Source organism: Schistocerca americana, chromosome 5 (genome assembly GCF_021461395.2).
Source record: "Schistocerca americana isolate TAMUIC-IGC-003095 chromosome 5, iqSchAmer2.1, whole genome shotgun sequence".
In the NCBI taxonomy this organism is placed as follows: Eukaryota; Metazoa; Arthropoda; class Insecta; order Orthoptera; family Acrididae; genus Schistocerca; species Schistocerca americana.
Genome location: NC_060123.1, coordinates 321,212,058 through 321,234,302, shown reverse-complemented (window position 1 = coordinate 321,234,302; position 22,245 = coordinate 321,212,058).

The window sequence follows — 22,245 nt, the reverse complement described above, 5'->3', positions numbered from 1 at the left end:
CTATACAAAATAGACAACACAAACTGATAAAGTCTACACACACACACACACACACACACACACACACACACACACACTCAGATAAAATGTAAACAAAATTCAAATTAGGCGCCGAACTTTCTGGTGAACAAATGAACACCGACTGGGCTGCGACGTACAACAACCACAATTACGCTGTGTTTTGGTGAAGTGAAAAGTGCTTTTACGACCTTACTTGTGAAAATACGTCTTATATTTATGCATGCGTCACAACACTTCACCAGGATGCTGAGAATAAAAGGGCTAGCAAACGAAAACGTAAGTAAAATAAACATAGGCGCAAAATATAGCGACAAACTAATTTATGTTTTAGGTTATAGGTTAACTCCCAGCAAAATTTCTCATCAACATGACACCATGACACACAGATGACAAGCTACCTGTAATAAATAATACACAAGTGATCCGGAAAAATCATGCCACCAAATGTGAAAGTATTAACAAAAAAGAAAAAACTATTGTTTGTGCTAAATATCCATATAATTTTGTAATCATTTATTAAAAATGATCACATTACAGAATAGATAAAACGGAAACCTACTTATGATGGCACAAAGTTGCTGAAACATGTTTGGGTACTTGAAAAAAAAACGGTGTTTAGCATAACTGGCTGATCTCACATCCTACAACCCCTGAAGATACTTTTTGTATCAAGTGGTCAGAATGTACTTCAGAGGTGGTCTCTAGCTTTTTCCGCTTGATTTAAGGGACTGAGAATAGACGAAGTATGAGTTAACTTCTTTGTATCGTGTGGGTTAATTTCTGAATCAGCATGTTGAACTCTGAACTACTTTAAGCTGGTGATTTTTTTGAGTATTGTGATAACGGAGTGGACTTACTTTTCGTGAGTTTCTGGTGACTATTTAGTTCGAAGATTTTGCTATCATTTTCGTATTGCTCTCAACATAACTTTACTACATCTGATGAGAGTATTTCTATCTGCATTTTAACCGAATATCGCAGGTCCACTTCCTGCTTTTTTGAGATGTCCATTCTTGAATAAACATTATTCAACATAATTCTCTGCCATCTACATTAATTACTGATGTTAGAAAATAAACTTTGTTATTCAACTATCCATTTAAAGTCTATTTTGTATTTCTGTGTATTTTATTAACTCGAAATTCTAACCAATGCACAGACTACTTAACTGCGGGATCACACCTACAGGTTATTATTTGCAGCGAGTTAGCTGCATGGCATGAAAACAGACGAGCATTGCTCAACCCTATGACTACATACGTAGAACAAGTTCTTAAAGTATGAGTAACCGCAAGTAAAGACCCAACCAGTTTGCTCGTATGGGATGCTTTTCGCAAGGCGCAACAACTCAAACAGTAATCGTTAAGCACTGTCGTAAAATAGGCGCTAATTTACGTGCTTCCAGAGAGCGGGATGCATCTACAATAGGAAGTATCCGAAAGTAGGGGTGCATCTGTGTTTAAATGTTAAACTTTGTGTGAATTCCTAAGGAACGTAACTGATGAGGTCATCAGTCTCTTGACTTACACACTACTTAAATTAACTTATGCTAAGAACAACACACACACACACACACACACACACAAACACACACACACACACACACACACACACACACACACGCCCGAGGGAGGACTCGCACCTCAAGCTGTGGGGGGTGGGGCGTGGGGGGGGGGGGGGTAGGGTGCATGTATAATAGAAAGTTCTGAGAGTGGGGACGCGTGCATCATACCGATTAACGGCATGCCATGCCATAATGCACAGTACGACATATGCCATGTTAGATGACATGTGTTATGTTATCGGATATGACATCATGTACCATGTTGCTTTACTTTTACTGTCTAAGAACATCCACCAAGTGGTGTTGAATTACGCTACAGGACATGCAAAATGGCAAATCGGATCAGAAATAGTGGGGCCCTCTATAATTCAATCTGATAAAATGGAGCCTATCAGAGCCAGATGACAACAAGTGTGAATGTGGAGAAATAATAGAAAACCTGGAACGTCTTCTATCATGCCGAAATTCTCCTGCACGATGTTCCTTAGACGGCCTCTGGCTAATCAAACCCGAAGCTTTCGACTCAGCCCAGCATTGGGCCAATAAATTGACAGCTCCGGACAAGAAAACCAAAGTGAAGTAAGTTATTTATCTTGAGAGCATGTATTAAACAGAGTGTTTATAAATTAATTCTGCAAAATTAACATTTAATTGGAAGAGGGTAAATAACTGCCAGAAACATTTGATACTGCACTCAATGCAGTATATCTTCAAGGTTTATTCCCGCCTGTCAGTGGTAGTGCCCCACGTTCTATCCAGGGACAAGCGCAACTGAGTTATTTCAACAGACATCTTGGAGACGTATAGCGGTGCAGTGGGTACGCTGTGTTGTTTATGGCTTTATGAGTCTAAATCCCCTTCAGGATTAAATATCGCATGTCACCACCTCAGAGACCAACTGTTATTAACTTGTACAATCTTTTCACCGAAACTGGCTGTGTATCAGAAAGGACATTGGTGGGTCGGGGTCGGTTGGCAGTCTCTGACACAGCATTTGGACCAGTATGGCCGTCTCATAAAAGTCACACATACTGAATATTTGTGAATAGAAGATATACTGCATTCAGTGCGGTATCGAACAATTCTGTAAGTTATTTATGTTTTACACAATTAAAGGTAACTTCCATGTAACTAATTTATGAACACCGTCTATTACTTTTCATGTGTCCTTATATTAACCAGTAAAAAAGAGTAAATTTGTCAAGAGGTTCTCTCTTTAACGTCTTTTAAGCTCCTAGATAAGTCGAAAAACTTGTTCCCTTCTTTCAAATGCCAGCCCATGACTCATTCACCTTTTTATGCTATGACATTCTGTATACAATGTAAATAAAACACATACACAACTGGCATTTGAAACTGATTGCAGAAGTATCTTACTGCCACCATGTTTAGCGTAAGGACGACGAACATAATATAAGAGAAATTAGGGCATCTACAGAGGCATGTAGACAGTAGTTCTTCCCTCGGCATATTTGCGAGCGGAACGAAAGGGAAGTAACTAATGGTGGTACAACGTGCCCACAGCCACGCACCTAATGAGGCTTGCAGAATATGTATGTAGAGGTAACTATAAAGGTAGATGCTTGTAACACTTGAAGTTCAACGACTGTGATGTATCGTTTCGCATTACGAGATATTTATTTTTATTGTACCTATTCCATGCAATTCTATAAATGTTTTCCAATTTAGTCGTTATCTCTTCGTTTGCTTCATGATTTAATTCATAGAGTCAGGTTATGTCTCCTCGGTATTTAAATCTGAATGCTTCCTATATTTTGTCAAAACTTTTTAAATATGGTCTGAAACCTTTTAAATATGGGCTACCGATCTGTGTACCGAGGAGAACATTCCACGTATTGGCATTTTTCATACCTAATTTTCAGTCCACTTTTAGTTGCTATTTCATGGAGTTTTCCAAGAGAATGTATAGCCTCTTTTCAGCATAAGGTAGGCATCATAAATGAAATTTAGCTTCTTTTTCCCATATCCTAATTATATTTTCTGATACGAAGTTGAACAGTAAGAGGGATAGTCAGTTTTCTTATCGGACCCCTATCTTTGTAACAGTACATATATATTATTCCCTGGAATTTAGTTCTTGGGATGGTATCAGTGAACGGTTATTTCATCAATTGTCTTGTACGCCTATCCGCTTTTAAGTCTGATGGTGTATTAAACAATTTACATTTTTCTATTGAATCGTATGCATTTGTCATGTCTACAAAGCTGATCACCCTTTGTCTGCCCTTGCGGATTGATTGTTCCAGACCAGATCCGTCTTTCCTAAAATCATTGGCAATTAAATGGTCCCTTTGAGTTGTAAGGTTTTTAAGTGTTATTATTCAAGGAATTTTGCAAGTAACTGGCAGCAGTAATATCCTTCCATCGTTTTTAGTATCAGGTTTTATCCCCTTTCTTATGTAATGGTGGATTGTAGCACATTGACAATGATATATATTTATATATATTCACATATTTGTGCTACTGTCTCATCTTCTGTTAGAACTTCATTGTTTTGAGATTACTTATTGTTTTCTCAACTTCTTCTATTGTTCAGGGTTCTGATTCCATTTTTGGCTCAGTTTTCTTAAATGTTAATTCGACTGTGGAAAATTCACTATTCAACATTTCTTTAGAATAAGACTTCATAATTCTCTTTATTAATTATTTCCAGAACGTTTAGTGAAGAAATTGTCAGAATAATGTGACCATAATTGTAACTTTACAAAATCGGATAAAAGTTCCTTCGTAGGTAGGTTTAGTCGCTTTTTCCCGTGCGGTGGCAAGCCTAGTTGTACCGATCTTCTGCATTCCCTATCGTATCATACCGTACCTGCCGTCAAATCGATTTCTCCCACATGAAATCAAGTTCTCCTGCCCCAGTTGAAAGACGTTGGTATTGGACTTCAAGTAAGAGAATCTACATACAAGTGGCAGGATTATTAATGTCTGTAATAGGAACGAGCGGTAAGTTCTGATAGCCGCCTTATGTACATTCGATGTACAGACTACATTCGGCTTTTCACTCACGGATATTTTTCTGCTAATAATTGCTCTAATGTTATAGTGAGTGCGCGGTAAACAGCTTATAGTTCAGTAAATTTTCAGAGATGACACTGTTAACTTCATTTTTCGAGGAGCAAACTTCCTTCACTGTAATCACGCCCTCGCAGTATTGTGACAAAATCTCTTAATTATTCTGAAGATTCTGTTTTCAAGCAAACTGTTTTATCTCTTCCTTTGGAAATAGAGTTGCGAACTCTTGCTCAACTTAGGCAGCGTTAGTTTTTCTTTCTATTCGTATTCGTCTTCAGATTGCCGTACTCCATGCAAATGCTACACGACTTCAAAGGACAACTAGATTTCAGTTTGATAAATATGTTACATGTTTCAGTACGACAATATTGGAAGACCAACAGACATAAGGTTGTAATGACCTTTATTACTTAAGTGCGCGATTCGTATGCAGCCGAAATGTCTGTATGCCTCGTATTTCTTCGGCAACTGCTGTTTGCGGATGTCTGACCATTCTCTTAGTTGAAAAGAGGAACTGTTTGGAGCACTTAATAACTCGTATTCAAATAGCTGTAAATTATGAACCTTTTGCCGTACCAGAGCCTTCCACGCTATGTCTGCGAGAGCTTTCTCGTGAACCTCGATATACACTGAAAGATATAAAAATACGACACACCACGAACGAATTCCCCGAATGAGGCGAAATTCGGAAGATACGATTTACATGTACCTACAAACGAATGATCACATTTTTTTAAATGTATGATTTATTCAAGAGGAACAAGTTCACAGATTGAGCCAGTCAATACATCGATGGTCCACCTCTGGCCCTTATGTAACCAATTATTCGGCTTGGCATTGATTGATTCGATTGCTGGATATCCTACTGAAGGATACTGTGCTAAATTATGTCCAACTGGAGCTTTAGTTTATCAAAATCCCAAGCGGGTTGGAGGACCTTGTCATGAAACTTCCTGGCAGATTAAAACTGTGTGCCAGACCGAGACTCGAACTCGGGACAGTTTTAATCTTCCAGGATGTTTCATATCAACGCACACTCCACCGCAGAGTGAAAATCTCATTCTGGAAACATCCCCCAGGCTGTGGTTAATACATGTCTCAGCCATATCCTTTCTTCCAGGAGTGATAGTTGTGCATGGTTCGCAGGAGAGCTTCCGTGAAAGTTTGGAAAGTAGGAGACGAGGTACTGGTGGAAGTAAAGCTGTGAGGACGGGGCGTGAGTCGTACCTGGGTAGCTCAGATGGTAGAGCACTTGCCAGCGAAAAGCAAGGGTGCCAAGTTCGAGTCTCGGTCCGGCACACAATTTTAATCTGCCAGGAAGTTTCATATCAGCGCACACTCCACTGCAGAGTGAAAATCTTATTCTGGACCTTGCTTCAGACGTGCTCAATTTGGGGGAGATATGGCGGCCTTGCCAAGTAAGGGTTTGGGAAGCGCGAAGACAAGCAGTAGAAACTCTCGCCATGTGCGGACGGTCATTACCTTGCTGAAATGTAAGTATAGCATGGCTTGCTGTGAAGGGCAACAAAACGGGGCGGAGTCGAGGTACTAATAATTTGTAAGGGTAGCGGATGTAACCAAAGTGTTCGTGCTACGTAATGAAGTGGCTCCTCAGAACATTATTCATAGTTGCCGGGCCGTATGGAGGGTGACAATCACGTCAGTGTCCCACCGTTGCCCAGGGTGTCTCCAGACACCTCTTCACTGCTCTCTGTTCGAAGCGGAACTCATCGCTGAAAACAGTTCTACTCCTTTCTATGAGATTCTTGGTTGTGTGACGAGCGAAGACGAGGGTGGAGGCGCCATTCGGCCCGAAAGCCGTGAGTGATGTCTGTTGTCTTTTCCTTGCATAAAAGGGAGCGTTTGCCTATTATACGAGTCACCCTAGGACGCCGATGCCTCGTTTTGTTGCCCTTCGTGTCAAGCCAGCCTGGGCTTATATTTCAACAAGGTAATTCCCGCCCGCACGCGGCGAGAGCTCCTGCTGCATGCGTTCGTGTTTGCCAAACCGTACCTCGGCCAGTAAGGACGCCAGATTTCCCCCTAGTTGAGAGCGCGTGGTGCTTTATGGGCGGGGCCCTACAACCAACTCGGCATTTCGACGATATAACGCGCCAGTTGGACAGAACTTGGGACGATATCGCTCAGGAGTGTATCCAACAAGTGCGTAAGTCAACAAAAATTCGAATAACTGTTTTTATAAGGGCCAGAGGTGAACCAACGTACTATCGCTTGATCAAATTGTGCAGCGCTCTCTCTCTTGAATGAGTTATTCAGTCAAACTGTAATCTTTTGTTTGGCTTGACATGAGCATCACATCTAAATATTTTGATCCGATTTATATGATTTCTTCGTCGTACATCATTTCCTTCTCTTTTATTTTGTCTTGTAGTGTACCTCGGCTTAGTTCCGTGCTACTTTGCAGGTAACGTTATAGAGGCTCTGGAGCGAGGAGTACGATGGGGACTGTGACATTAAAACACTAACATACCTAACAATAGATGTCTCCAAATGTTGAGATTTTACAAACGCAGTGACAAGGGGACAGTGACAGAACTGTTAGGTCCACTTCCCCTGCTGTTATCGAGACATTTAGTTTGCCCAATATTGACCTTATGCAATGGGTAATGAAACTGGCTTCAGGTCTTTGACGTTGTCTTAAACTTAGCATCCAAGTGTTTGGCAATGGAGAGGGAAACGTCCCGCTAGTCATGTGGTTCAGTATTGTCCTCACTTCAAAGCACAGACGGTGTGCAGATTGTTTAGCTGAAATTTGCGAATAATGGTAAAATACCACAAGCTGCGCACGAATATTACAATTGAATCTCATAGAAAAGGAGCAGTTGCTCGACTTTCAATAGTTAAAAGGACATTTTGAATATCCAAAGAACTCTCAAGGGCTCCGTTACTCAATAAAGGTAAACAGGATAGGATACGCAGTTATTTGCACGACAGCAACATGGCACCAAGAAACAAAGTTTTTGGAGCTCCGAAAATCAATTTCTAAAACCGGACCCCTTACAGGATCACTTCGTTGTTCGCCTGTCTGCCTGTCCGTCAGCTAAATCCCAGGTTTCTCAGGAAAAGTTAGAGGTGTATAATATTCTAATTTATTTCAAATACTAAGTTCCATGGTCTTTGGCTGCGTAAATATTGAAGCGCCTAAATCAGTGCAACGAAAAGCTCCGGCCATGTATGTCATATTTTGATACTCGTGTACACACTCATCAAAAGCTATAAAGTACTTCCTGTTGACCCGAAATGATGCGATTTGACAAGAAGCAAGGTTCTCAAGCACAAATAAAGGAAAAAAATCCGACATTTGTTAATTTATGATTACATCACATACAAAATCTATCTTCACCGTATGTTGTGCATTTGTCTGTCTATCCGTTAGTTTCCTCAAAAACTTATAAAGATATCAAGTTTAAATACATGACAAATACTAAGCTCTACGGTCCTTTCACAGCGTTAAAAAATTAAGCTTATTAATCGGTGCTGTAAAAGATATAGCTTTTTGTGTCACATATTTTGATAATCATGAACTCACACATCAAAACCGAATCTCGTAAAGAAGCAAAAGAAAAAAAAAAGTGCAAATGTGTGTGACATCTTATGGGACTTAACTGCTAAGGTCATCAGTCCCTAAGCTTACACACTACTTAACCTAAATTATCCTAAGGGAAACACACACCCAGACCCGAGGGAAGACTCGAACCTCCGCCGGGACCAGCCGCACAGGAACAAATAGAACTCGAGTCATATTGGCGCTAAGTATGCCGAGTCATGCATGTACCGACGAGGATTTCGTCAACATTGAAATTTCTTGGAAGTTTTGAATTGTGTGCTGGACCGAGACTCGAACTCGGAACCTGTGCCTTCCTGGAGCAAGTGCTCTACCGTCTGAGGTACCCAAGCACGTCTCAGCACCCGTCCTCACAGCTTTACCTCCGCCAGTACCTCACAGCTTTACCTCCGCAAGTACCTCATATCAGCACACACTCCCCTGCAGAGTGAAAATTTGATTTTGTAGAACATTTTAACAGGAAAGAATTTACCTACAAGTTTCATATACACTAGTGAATGAAAAGATTATGACCACATCCTTAATAGGATGTTGGTTCACAAGAGGTACTCTGCGTGACGCCTAGGTTTCCTGAGGTATGGGACACTAGATATGTGTCTAAAGGTCGCGTAAATTCCGTAACTTGTAGAGCGGTGGTTCCTAGGTAGGGAGTTGGCGTCTAGTAGAGTTACGGATGTTTTTCATAGGTTACAGACCAACCGAATTTGGTGGTTAGGAGAACAACTTGGCTACACCAGCAGGCTCCTCAAACCACTGTAGCAATATTTTGGCGTTGTGACACATACAGTTACCTTGTTGGACGATGACAGCTGTGTCGGGGAAGACATTAGGACAGTAGGGATGCACCTTGTCCAAAAAATTGTTCACGTAGTCCTCTGCTGTCATGGCGACTTCGACTACTATTACAGGTCCCACGGACACCCAGGTGAATGTCACCCAGAGCATAATACTGCCCCCACCGGCCTGCGAGACGTGTTGAAATGGTTTAAATGGCTCTGAGCACTACGCGACTTAACTTCTGAGGTCATCAGTCGCCTAGAACTTAGAACTAATTAAACCTAACTAACCTAAGGACATCACACACATCCATGCCCGAGGCAGGATTCGAACCTGGGACCGCAGTGGTCACGCGGTTCCAGACTGAAGCGCCTTTAACCGCACGGCCACACCGGCCGGCTGACGTGTTGAGTAGCCATTCGCCTGGGAGACGACATTTCTGGACATGACCATTGACCTGATGTAACAAGAAATGTGAGGTATCCGACCAGGTGACACGTTTCCATTTATCCAGGATGCATATAGATGGTCCCATGTTTGACGTCGTTGGGTCAACAGAGGATCATTTATAGGTTTGTCTACTGTAGTGACCCATGTTCAGCAATGTTCGCAAAGTGTGTGGTCTGAACTTGTACATGCATCAGCATCTTCCTCTGTCGTCGTATCTGTCACAGATTGTCACCTATCCTGCTTCACAGAGCGGACAAACCTCTGAACTCCACATTCAGTCACGAAACGTCGAATATCTTCTCTGTTGGACGTTGTTGCGCCATTCTCTGGCACTTTCCTCAGCCACCCATCACATTCTGCCCTTTGTCAGATTCACTTGTTACAGTGGATTTCCGCATGTGCGATCCGTGTCGTCACTACATTTTTTTCCCAGTTCGCCTCTGTACACTTTCCATACTATGTCACGTGACCTAAACGACTCTGAGTGGTATTGTATCACGCGATGTGCACTGGTCACAGAGTTTTTGTTCATCGGTTTAGCTGTATTGAGTACAGGCTTATCGAATCTCGAGCGTTTTAGAGAAAGTCAACTACCACATACTGTATTTATGAAAAAAATTGATTGAGTGGCTCAGATCACTATGGGACTTAACATCTGAGGTCATCAGTCCCCTAGAACTTAGATCTACTTAAACCTAATTAACCTAAGGACATCACACACATCCATGCCCGATGCAGGATTCGAACGTGCGACCATTTATGAAAATTTTAAAAAATTATTTAAGTTGATGGTCTTCAATTTAGAATGTCTTTTTGAACACGAAGGTGAGTCAAGCTTAGCTCTGCTGATATCATGTTTAAAAGCCCCTTCAGATGTAGCGACTTTGCAGCGCTGCCGATGGCGAATACTGCAGATGTATGAGCGGTTCCGAACGCAACCACGGGCACTGAACGTTGGTACTATTTATTGGCCGTATCGATAGTTTAATTCATTGCGAGTGGTGACCACAAAAAGTGGCTCCACTCGTGACAATGTAAGGAAAGTAATTGCAGTGTTCATACTTCACTACAGCCGCCCCACTGCTCCAAAGGCGGAGGGGCAGCGCTGCATACTCACAAGTCGTGGGCCCCTTGGTCCCTAGCGCAGTACCTGCTGCACAGAAGAAGTGTTTGGTTTGCGCCGTCGTGGACAATGGTGTAGGATACGGGAACACATGAACCAAACGTCAGTACAGAAAGTTTGTCACTGAGGCTGAAATACGGGCTATGTGGGACCCGAAACGCGAAGATTAAAGCAAAGAGGTCGCAAAGAAGCCTGCATGGTAGTCCATCGTAGAGAAATTCGCGGCAAGTTTCACTGGCATGTCCACAACAGGGAAAAAGTTAAAGAAGAGTGGTTTTATCTCCACCAAATGTCAGTAATACATGAAATATTGTGTAGGTGAACTACTTCACAAACTCAGTTCATGCAAAGTTGTATTTCAAGAAAACATATCAGTTGCATGTAGATCCTGATTTCAAATATGGTGTACGAGAGGCATTCAATAGCTATAAACTAAACCCTTTCCGAAGAGGTCTTGGAAGGCCCATCGGTACCGACCGGCCGCCGTATCACCCTCAGAAAACAGGCGTCACTGGATGCGGATATAGAGAGGCATGTGGTCAGCACAGCGCTCTTCCAGCCGTTACCAGTTCTTGTTGACCAGAGCCGCTACTTCTCGGATAAGAAGCTCCTCAATTGGTCTCACAACGGCTGAATGCACCCCGCTTTCCAGACTCTGGTGGCGACGCATCCAAGTGCTAACCAATTCCGATAGCGCTTAACTTCGTTGATCTGACGGGAACCGGCGTGACAACTGCTGCAAAGTCTCTGGTTGTTCAATAACTAGTGCAGAACTTTTTTTAAGAAAGTTCGTTTCATTCACGATCCCAACACAGCGGATTAGTCCCACCTGTTTTGTCTATAAAAACCTATTTTTAACATACTTCCCTTTCAATGAGGCGGTATTATACACCTTGCTGGGAGGACCTGTAAGGCCGCAAGGTACACTAGGTACACTACTATGGTCGATGTCGTAACAACGTCTGGTTGCATCAATAATCTACTCATTACGTACTGTCTCCCACCCTTCAGTCAGGCAAACAGATGGAATGTGCGAGAGCCGGTCTATACGTTGGATAAGGAGGAGGAGTCCAATGAAGCTCTCTGAGTTCTCTCGGATGTGCAGACTTCTGTCATCACTACCAGCAGAAACGTCCAGTTGAGCAGCGAAGTGTTTGATTGTGGTCCCTCGATCATCTCGGGAGAGAACCTCTCCACGTTCTAATATTGCAGGAGTCAAAGCTATGTGCGACCTGCCGACACGCGAGAGATCGGACATTTTTGTGAGAAATCAAATGGTTCGAATGTCTCTGAGCACTATGGGACTCAACATCTGAGGTTCCGTAGAATTAGAACTACACTACTGGCCATTAAAATTGCTACACCACGAAGATGACGTGCTACAGATGCGAAATTTAACCGACAGGAAGAAGATGCTGTGATATGCAAATGATTAGCTTTTCAGAGCATTCACACAAGGTTGGCGCCGGTGGCGACACCTACAACGTGCTGACACGAGGAAAGTTTCCAACCGATTTCTCATATACAAACAGCAGTTGACCGGCGTTTCCTGGTGAAACGTTGTTGTGATGCCCCGTGTAAGGAGGAGAAATGCGTAACATCTCGTTTCCGACTTTGATAAAGGTCAGATTGTAGCCTATCGCGATTGCGGTTTATCGTATCGTGACATTGCTGCTCGCGTTGGTCGAGATCCAATGACTGTTAGCAGAATATGGAATCGATCCCAACGGCCTCGTAACACCAGCAGTAGAGATGACATGCATCTTTTCCGCATGGCTGTAACGGATCGTGCAGCCACGTCTCGATCCCTGTGTCAACAGATGGGGATGTTTACAAGCCAACAACCATCTGCACGAACAGTTCGACGACGTTTGCAGTAGCATGGACTATCAGCTCGTAGACCATGGCGAGGTTACCCTTGACGCTGCATCAGAGACAGGAGCGCCTGCTATGGTGTACTCAACGACGAACCTGGGTGCACGAGTGGCAAAACGGCATTTTTTCGCGTGAATCCAAGTTCTGTTTACAGCATCATAATGTTCGCATCCGTGTTTGGCGTCATCGCGGAGAACGCACATTGGAAGCGTGTATTCGTCATCGCCATACTCGCGTATCACCCGACGTGATGTTATGGAGTGCGATTGGTTACACGTCTCGGTCACGTCTTGTTCGCATTGACAGCACTTTGAACGGTGGACGTTACATTTCAGATTCATACGACCCGTGGATATACCCTTCATTCGATCCCTGCGAAACCCTACATTTCAGCAAGATAATGCACGACTGCACGTTGCAGGTCCTGTACGGGCCTTTCTGGACACAGTAAATGTTCAACTGCTGCCTTGGCCAGCACATTTTCCAGATCTCTCCTCAATTTAAAACTTCTGGTCAATGGTGGCCGAGCAACTGGCTCGTCACAATACGCCAGTCAATACTCTTGATGAACTGTGATACCGTCTTGAAGCTGCATGGGCAGCTGTACCTGTACACGCCATCCAAGCTCTGTTTGACTCAATGCTCAGGCGTATCAAGGCCGTTATTACGGGCAGAGGTGGTTGATCTGGATACTGATTTCTCAGGATCTATGCACCCAACTTGCGTGAAAATATAATCACATTTCAGTTCTAGTATAATATATTTGTCCAATGAATACACGCTTATCATCTGCATTTCTTCTTGGTGTAGCAATTTCAACGGCCAGTGGTGTAGTTAAAGCTAACTAACCTAATAACATCACACACAGCCATGCCTGAGGCGGGATTCGATCCTGCGACCGTAGCAGCAGCGCGGTTGAAGATTGAAGCCCCTAGAACCGCTCTACCACAGCGGGAGGGAGCTTTGTCAGACATTGTTGCGATGATGAAAAGCACCTCACGGACTTGTCTTCGTAATCATTCTGCAAGCACCTATGGCTATCTGTGAATCTCTCATTTTCCACCAGAAGAAATTCAATGAATCAAACTCTGCTTGGAACGCACCTCCGTTATACACGCAGCTTATAAGACTATGTATAGCGACGCCACGTAATGAAACTTATGAAACTATAATGTCTGAGGCTGGACAATTCCGCAATGTCAACAACAAATTCCGCATTTTTTCAATCGAAGTTGGCCGGGAAGAAATGTGTTGCGTTAGTTGTTGAATCCCCTCGTACATTTAAGTCATTTCTATGTCCCTTCAATCATGAGTTAATCAGAAAAAGGTGTCCGCACTCATTTAGTAGCGTTTTCAGGTAGCAAGTTATTAACTGGCATCTCATCCTCTAGTCCAGCAATACAAGATGTCTCCTCAAACTCATACCCGTCTCTTTTCCTGGAGGTTTTATGCAGAAGGCAACAAGCTTCTGTTGTAGTTTCTGCCAAATGTTGTTGAATATTTATGAAATCTCCACCTGTTGCTCAGTGTTTTACGCAAGGTGAGCAAAACTTACAGCTCCGTCGACGTGCATTTGCAGCGCCATTAAGACGCGTATGGACCACCGCTTACGATCGGTAGCAGCGCAACTAACGCCCGGGGAAGCTTTACTTCCGAACCACTGAGCAGGCTCGCAGAGTCGCCCGGTGTGAAGCCGGCCTAAATTACGCGCGCATATTTTGCCATTAGATAGCAGCTTAGGTGTGCTTGTCGTAGAGGCTGCTGGACATCGCTTGCCAGCCTGTGCAAGATGATATCTGCACTGCATGAGTGTACGCGAGTAGAATATTGTGCTGTTGTACGGTTTTTGAGAGCCAAAGGACTGTTAACAGAAGAAGTGCATAACGTAATGCATCCCGTACATGGTGCCCATTATCACGGAAAAGTGTGTTTCGTTGGATCCAAGAGTTTAACAAGGTAGAACTAAGCACCAGGGATTTGGAACGTCCCCATCGTCTTGCGATGGTGGCATCTGAAACCACAGAGCACCATGTGTAACATATCACTCGTAATGATCGGAATATGAGGATCGATGACGTAGAGTGTCTGGTAGGCTATTCAGGTGGAGTAGTTTACATTATGCATAATCGGTTGAACTTTGGTAAACTTCTTGCACGGTGGGTTCCCCGAATGTTGCTGAGGAACACATAATGAACAGAATGAGTCTTAAAAATGAGTTTTTCACTCTACAGCGGAGTGCGTGCTGCTATGAAGCTTCATGGCAGATGAAAACTGTGTTCCGGACCGAGACTCAAAATCGGAGCATTCGCCTTTCGTAGAGCACTTGCCTGCGAAAGGCAAAGGTCCCGAGTTCAAATCTCGGTCCGGCACACAGTTTTAAACGGCTACGAAGTATCAGAATGGGTCTTGTCTTTACATGGCCTCATTCGTTACTCTGAAGGAGAGGACCTCATGGCACTAATTAATTATTACTGGGCACGAGTCTTGGATTCACACGTCCAACTGGAAGTTACACAATGGTCCATGGAATGGAACTATTCCACCTCCCCAATAACAAAAAGTTCAGAACCGTTCCATTAGCCCTCAAGGTTACGATCATCGCACTTTGGGATACGCGAAGGGCTTGTACTGAGAAATTTGAGCCTCACAGTCAGACTGCGGGTGCTGCGTTGTAGTGCACCACTCTGAGGTAACTACGACATGCTATTCGTCCTAAAGGACCTGGCCACCCGAACAAGGGAATGATGCTTCTGGATGTCAAGACTGGCGCTCACACAGCGAGACAAATTGAGGAGCTGTCACGAAAAAAAAAATGGCTCTGAGCACTATAGGACTTAACATTTGAGATCATCAGTCCCCTAGAACTTAGAACTACTTAAACCTAACTAACCTAAGGACATCACACACATCAATGCCCGTGGCAGGATTCGAACCTCCGACCGTAGCAGCCGCGCGGTTCCGGACTGCAGTGCCTAGAACCACGTGGCCACCACGGTCGGCAGCTGTCACGAAAATTTCGTTTTCAATGCTTGGGATAACTTGCTCCGTAGTCCCGACTTGCCCCCGGAAATCTTCCAGTTTCGGATCCTTAAAATCTGGCTTGGTGGCCGACATTTTGTAATTGATGACGCCGTTGCCGAAAAAGCTACGTGTTGGCTGCGACAGCAGCCCATACTGTTCTTTACTGCCTGATGTCCGGCCATTCTAAAGACGTGTAATAGATGTCTGAATGTACAGGGTGAATATGTGGAAAGTGAAATTAATTTCAGGAAGTTACACTGATTGTTACCGCTCTTAATCCGTTTTGCAACTTATTTATTGACCTGTGCTTGTATTTTGATACCTTTTCAATCGAAAGTAATAATATTTGCTACAAAAAGGTTTGTTTTTCTATATGCAGCATGAAACGAAGTGACCTACAGTGTGACAAGAGGAAACAGTGGAGCCTCTTTTACAGTTTCCACTTAAAAACCTACATTGAACTTAATTTAGTTGGTACAGTACCTGAAATAGTTTTATCGCTTATGATACACGAATCACTGATGTACAGGTAGATATATGATTGACGTGGGTCCTTGCTTGCCCACAGCACTGGCCGCACTACATTGCCGCCTGGGGCGTTAACGCGCACGGGTGAGCAGTAGGCGGCAGAGCATGTAACTATCAGAAATTAGGTCACGAGCGCGTCACACGATTAGCTCACTTAGTTACTGAGTAACTGTGCGCTTGACGCAGCTGTTACTTTCCTAACAAAGATAAATGGAAATAGCCACAGGGCTAGATGAAACCATTCATTACCGAATGCCGGTGATGCTGTGTAATGGACATATAAGGTAAGAAACAGTTTAAGTAGCACTGGATGGACCTGTCAAAGAAGTTTGGCTCAATAGTATATCTTGCTGCACGAGTGGGTGGGGGGAGGGGGGAGGGATTATACAACAGAGAACAGTTTCACTTACGCTGAGGTCAGGGGATACTTCCTAGTATCGTGTCGGCCCTCCTTTTGATTGGCGTAGTGTAGCAACTCGATGTGGTACTGAGTCAACAAATCGTAGGAAAACCCGTGCAGAAATATTGAACCATGTGGCTCTGTAGCCATCCATAATGAAAAAAATGACTCAAAGCACTATGGGACATAACATCTCAGGTAATCAGTCTCCTAGACTTGGAATTACTTAAACCTAACTAACCTAAGGATATCACACAGATCTATGCCCGAGGCAGGATTCGAACATGCGACCGTAGCAGCAGCGCTGTTCATGACTGAAGCGCCCAGAACCGCTCGGCCTCAGTGGCCGGCTCATCCATAATTACGAAAGTGTCTCCTATGCAGGATTTTGTGAACGAACTGACATCTCGATTATGTCCCACAAATGTTCTACGGATTCATGTCGGCCGATCTGGGAGGACAAATCATTCGCTCGGATTGGCCAGAATTTTCTTCAAACCTATCGTCAACAGTTGTGGCCCGGTGACACGACATCATACTGTAGGAACATGAAGTCCATGGATGTCTCTGTATGGTCCCCAGCTAGAACATAAACAATGATCGGTTCCGTTCGACCAGAGGACAGAGTCCATTCCATGTGAATATAACCCACACCATTTAGGAGCCAGCACCAGCTTGCTGAGTGCTTGTTGACAACTTGGCTCCATGGCTTCGTCGGGTCTACACCACACTTGAAACCTACTATCAGCTCTTACCAACTGAAATATGGACTCACCTGGCCACGCCACAGTTTTCCGGTCGTCTAGCCCAGGAGATGCGCTGCAGGCCACGTCGTGCTGTTAGCAAAGTCACTCTTGTCGATCGTCTGCCGCCACAGCCCATTAACGCCACATTTCGCCCCACTATCCTAGCGAATACGTTCGTCCTAAGTCTCACATTGATGTCTGAATTTGTTTCAAACAGCGTTGCTTATTTGTTAGCACTGTCAACTCTAAGCAAACTCCGCTGCTCTTGGTCGTTAAGTGAAGGGCATCGGCATTGCTTTGTTCTCGGTGAGAGGTAATGCTTCAAATTTCAGAACACACTTGACATTGTGACTCTCGTAATAGTGAGCTCCCTATCGATTTCTGGAATGGAATTTCTCTTGTGTCTAGCTCGAACTGCCATTCCGCGTTCAAAACGTGTAAATTCCTATCTTGCAGCCATACGAACACAAGTCGTAAGCCTTTTCACACGAAGCAGCTGAGTGCAAATAACAGATCCACCACTGCACTGCTCTTTCATACCTTGTAAACATGATACTATCTCCATCTGTATATGTGCATATTGCTCTCCCGTAACTTTTTTCGTCTCAGTGTATGGTCGCTGCTGTTGATTATTATGCCTCTGCAAGCGAAAACAGCTGTCATACAACTGAAAGAGATACACGTCTGAAAGATGTTATAAGAATTGGAACTGTCATATCTACTACCAATCAGTGGTTTCCTGGTATTGGTCTGTGGGTCGCAAAATAAAGGTTGCCGGGGTGCAAATTACTCAATGACAGAGTCCCAGAAGAGCTCACGTCAAAATAGCGCTTTCCGGGACCCACCAGTTGCACGAATGAAGTCAAACAACTTACATCTTTCTTCGGGTCGTATCCATTTTCACTGTTGCCAAGAAGTGCAAAGATCTCTGGAATCAACACCCGGTCAACAACGTCCATGTATAAAAATTTTCCAACCGTTAACTTCCCTTTTTCCATAACGTATTTTATCGTTTCCTTCCAATACCGCTTAAGGAGCTTTGGTTCATCATTAGATGTTTCTGGTCGGTAATTGGTAGATGTATTTACATTCCATAATAAAACCGTGGAACCATTATAATGTAATTTACTAAATCACACAGTTTCTGACTTTAAGACGTAGTGGAGAACTGTTCACCCTTTGCCTTTAAAGAATGACACAAAGACATACATGAAATGACACCGTGCGTTGTAATGGGGTTGCCTAATTTAAACATTACTCTGTCAATTCAATGTGTATGTATACGTTTACGTTTCATATGCAATATGATTATATTAATAACGACACTCCGCTTGGCTTTCCTCTTGCAGTCGCTGTTTAAACGTATGTGGGCACGTTAATCCATTGCAACCAAGAAATAGTTACGTACTGTAACCGTTTTGCGTAAATCGTGAGCTTCCACCGTTGTCTGAAGCCTGTTTATCTTCACAAATGAGACAGTAAATGATTCTTATGTCAGTTTTGTATCCTTATAGCTTGTAACTTTATCGTCTTGTCGCCGTTGTAGATGTGTGATGGTGATGAGAATGAGGTTCTTTGTTAAATCTGCTACGTTTGCTAAGCGTATTTGTCCCGCAGTTGTTCTGAAAAGCCCGATTACATAGTCAGATTCAGATATCATTAATAAGACAACTACTGCATCTGGTCTTCTCAATTTAGTCTTAGACATCACGGTTTACGTCCTACAATAAGTTCTGTTTGAAGTGGTACGAATTTTTATTGATAATTATCCGAAAAGAGTGGAAACACAAGACCTTTGGAAGGACAGCTGACACTAATGCAAAAGAACATGAGGTTTTGCGTACCAGTCTCCTCTAGTAAACACTATTTCATCTAATAACACTTGAAAATTTCCTATGAAGTGATTAATTAAGTGAACACTCCCTATCACTTATGTAATTTCTTTTGCCGATACTTTTGAAAAACTGATGTACGGAATAAGCAGCACGAGATAATGCAGTACACTACTTTCTACAATCAAAGACGACAGAAGCATGAAAAGAGACACATATAACAGAAAATTTCATAACAAAAAATGAAAACACAAATAGATGACAAAGGAGTAATCTTAATTGTAATCAGTAAAAGAATTTTTTTCAGAATTGTTCCACTTTCGGTAGCAAGTCTGCGCCGAACTTTCACCTCTCCTGAGAGAGAATCGGAGAGAGAGTTGACGCGATGGTAAAAAGCACGGGACTCGCATTGGAAAGGGCGGAGGTTAAAATTCCCAAAAAAATCATACTGATTTAGGTTTTCTATGGTTTCACTAAATATTTTGAAGTAAATTTGGGATAGTTCTTTTTTTAAGGGTACGACCGATATCCTTCCTGATATTTGCGTCAATCCGAGTTTGTAAATCATCTCTAATGAACTCTTAGTCAACGTGATGATAAACAGTAATATTCATTCTTATGAATCACGACTGAATCGAAGACGTGTAACCTATACCTTGCTGCCCTATGGCCCTGAAGGAGGAGAGTATGATTGTCTTTCGCTCGCACTTCTCGCAGAAGAAAATAATTTCTTCACACAGAGTAGCTGATACTTCTTCAGTAGTCAGAGTGAGTCAAGAGCCACCAGTATATTTGGAGTTGGTCACGTGAACGGTAAAGACAAACACACTAAAATAAATTTCTCATCTCTTTTTTGAAAAAAAATCCTATTGATACGTCCTCGGAGTACGCCGCGGCATGTTTGCGCAGCTCTCGTAGCTTCGCGTATCCGGAAGAAAAACAAACAGCCCGTTGTAAATCAAAGTACAGAAAGGAATAGCTATACAAGTCGCAAAGATATGTAAAAATACCGGAGAGACAGTTTGTAGTCCCTCGAATAAAATATCGAGTAGCGGTGACGTGTGCGCAGCGCAGTATGTTATGCCGCAGAGTCGTTTCGTTCCGTTTAGAATTGGTGAACAGTTGGGTCGGAATTCTCATGCAAGGCTTTGAAGAGTGAAGACAATCGTTACGGTTACAAATCAGCATTTGCTGTGATGGATCGACGTTTTAACAACTGAAATACAACTGAAATCTTCTTCTTAACGAAAACAATAACCCGATCCCACTGAGAAAATAAGCGGCTACTGACGACTGATACGGTCAAATGTGTACACGAGGACCACAACTTAAAGCGAAGCTGCACAACCACATACATGTTTAGTCATACGTCGTGACAGCTAAGTATCTCAGCACCGAAATAACATTTTCCATTCCTCGTTTGCAAAGCGCGTAAACAAGAAATTCCGCTTACCACACAGTCTTGCAATATAGAAGCTCTCTGTTTCGCTTTTTAGTCTTCAACATGTACCATAAAATACTATTTACAGGCTCCAACAAAATTCTGATTTCTATTACAAATCGTGGAGGGTCAGTTCGCCATTTCTAGGTGTCCATTTATCGCTCAGAAAGGAGAATTCTGTTGTCCGACTGTGCCCTTAATTTCACATTGTCTGCATCGCCTACCATACTGTAGCAAGGTAAAAGTCTTGGCCGGTCTGTACGTTATAAAGAATAAATTGCGTATTTTTATTTTCTGATGTCATTGACTGAAACAGAATGTGAAAAGTCAAGGAAAACGTCAGCACGTGAAATCTACAGAGGCATAAACTTACTCCGCACAGTGTAGGAGGTACTTTCAGGTGTGCTGAAGAAAAGGGAAAAAAAAGTATTCGAAGATGAACGTCGGTGAATATGAGCGTGGTTTCCGACCAAATAAAGGCACATACCATCTGTTGTTTGTTAACAGCGAAGTAATGGAAAAAAGCTATGAATATTTCAAACCCATTTCCTGTTTGTTGATTTTAGACAAGCTTTTGATACTGGTAACAGTCAAGCATCGTATAAAGAATAGGGCACCTGTGACGAACTAAGAAGCTGAGGCGTTACCAGTGAAAGTCACAAAGCTGAAAGTACAAGGGAATAACAAATTAATCAATAACTTTAAACTTGACGCATGTAATGAAATATGGTGGAGTACCTTAAGGGGCCTAGTTTAAGCATGGCACTGAGAAGAACAATGATGGAATCCGGTCAGACATGTGCATATGCAGATGGTATTTAAATTATCGAATTGTCAACTAATTCCATTATTTTGGTGTCCGTTTAACGAGCGTTAATAATTTGAATGAATTAGAGAAGTAATAGAGGCAGGAAATGAAGCCTACAACGAGATCTTACAGGTACTTAAGAATTAATTTCTAGAAGAACTAAGTTAAGACTACTCATTCCTTGCACAAACAGTTGCTGTATATGGTTTAGAAAATATTTGAACGACGACAGAAGTGTGCATAAACAGCCTATAGATATTTGAAAGGAAAATACTGTGAAAAATTCTTGTACCTGTGAAAGAGGCTTAAGGATGAAGTGTAAGACACGACCATGAAATATAATATTTAATGCAAGGGAAAGGTGTAGTAAAACTTATTAGATCGTGGAAAATACTTTGTTTAAGACCTACGGAGAGGAAGGCAGATGATGGGATGCCCAATATAATACGAAGGGCCAAAGAAAAACAACATAGCATGACAATATGTTCACTGACCTTGACAAGATAGAGACCCAAGGAAATAGTGCAAGTGGTGGTGGTGGTGGTGGTGGTGATGACGATTAGAGATTTGATACAGGGAACTACCAAACCAGAAAACCTTCCCAATGCTTTATTAGATATTTGCAGTGCAACCTGAACAGTTCTTCATTCACATGATCTAAACAAGTATGCAATTTTCATTTTTAATTTGACCATCAAGTGGTAAGAAAAAATTACTTCTTAAATCGAACTTATCAAAGTAGAATATTATTTTGAGTCATGCTTCGCACAGCCAACTGTGGTCAAAAGAGAGGAACGTGTAGTACCAAACATGCAGATTATTTTCCTGAAAATTTGAGGATACTAATGAGAGAATTATATCGCCGTGTTTGCAGTAAGTGTTTCTGTGACACTGAGTCACAATATGGTCGTATATATTGTAAGCTATGCATTACTTCATGTGTAATATATGTAAATATGTATTTTCCTGTAAGTGGAGAAATGCGTTCCCTTTTACGTGTTAACATCACCTTTTGTTTAAATATTCATTCCACGGAT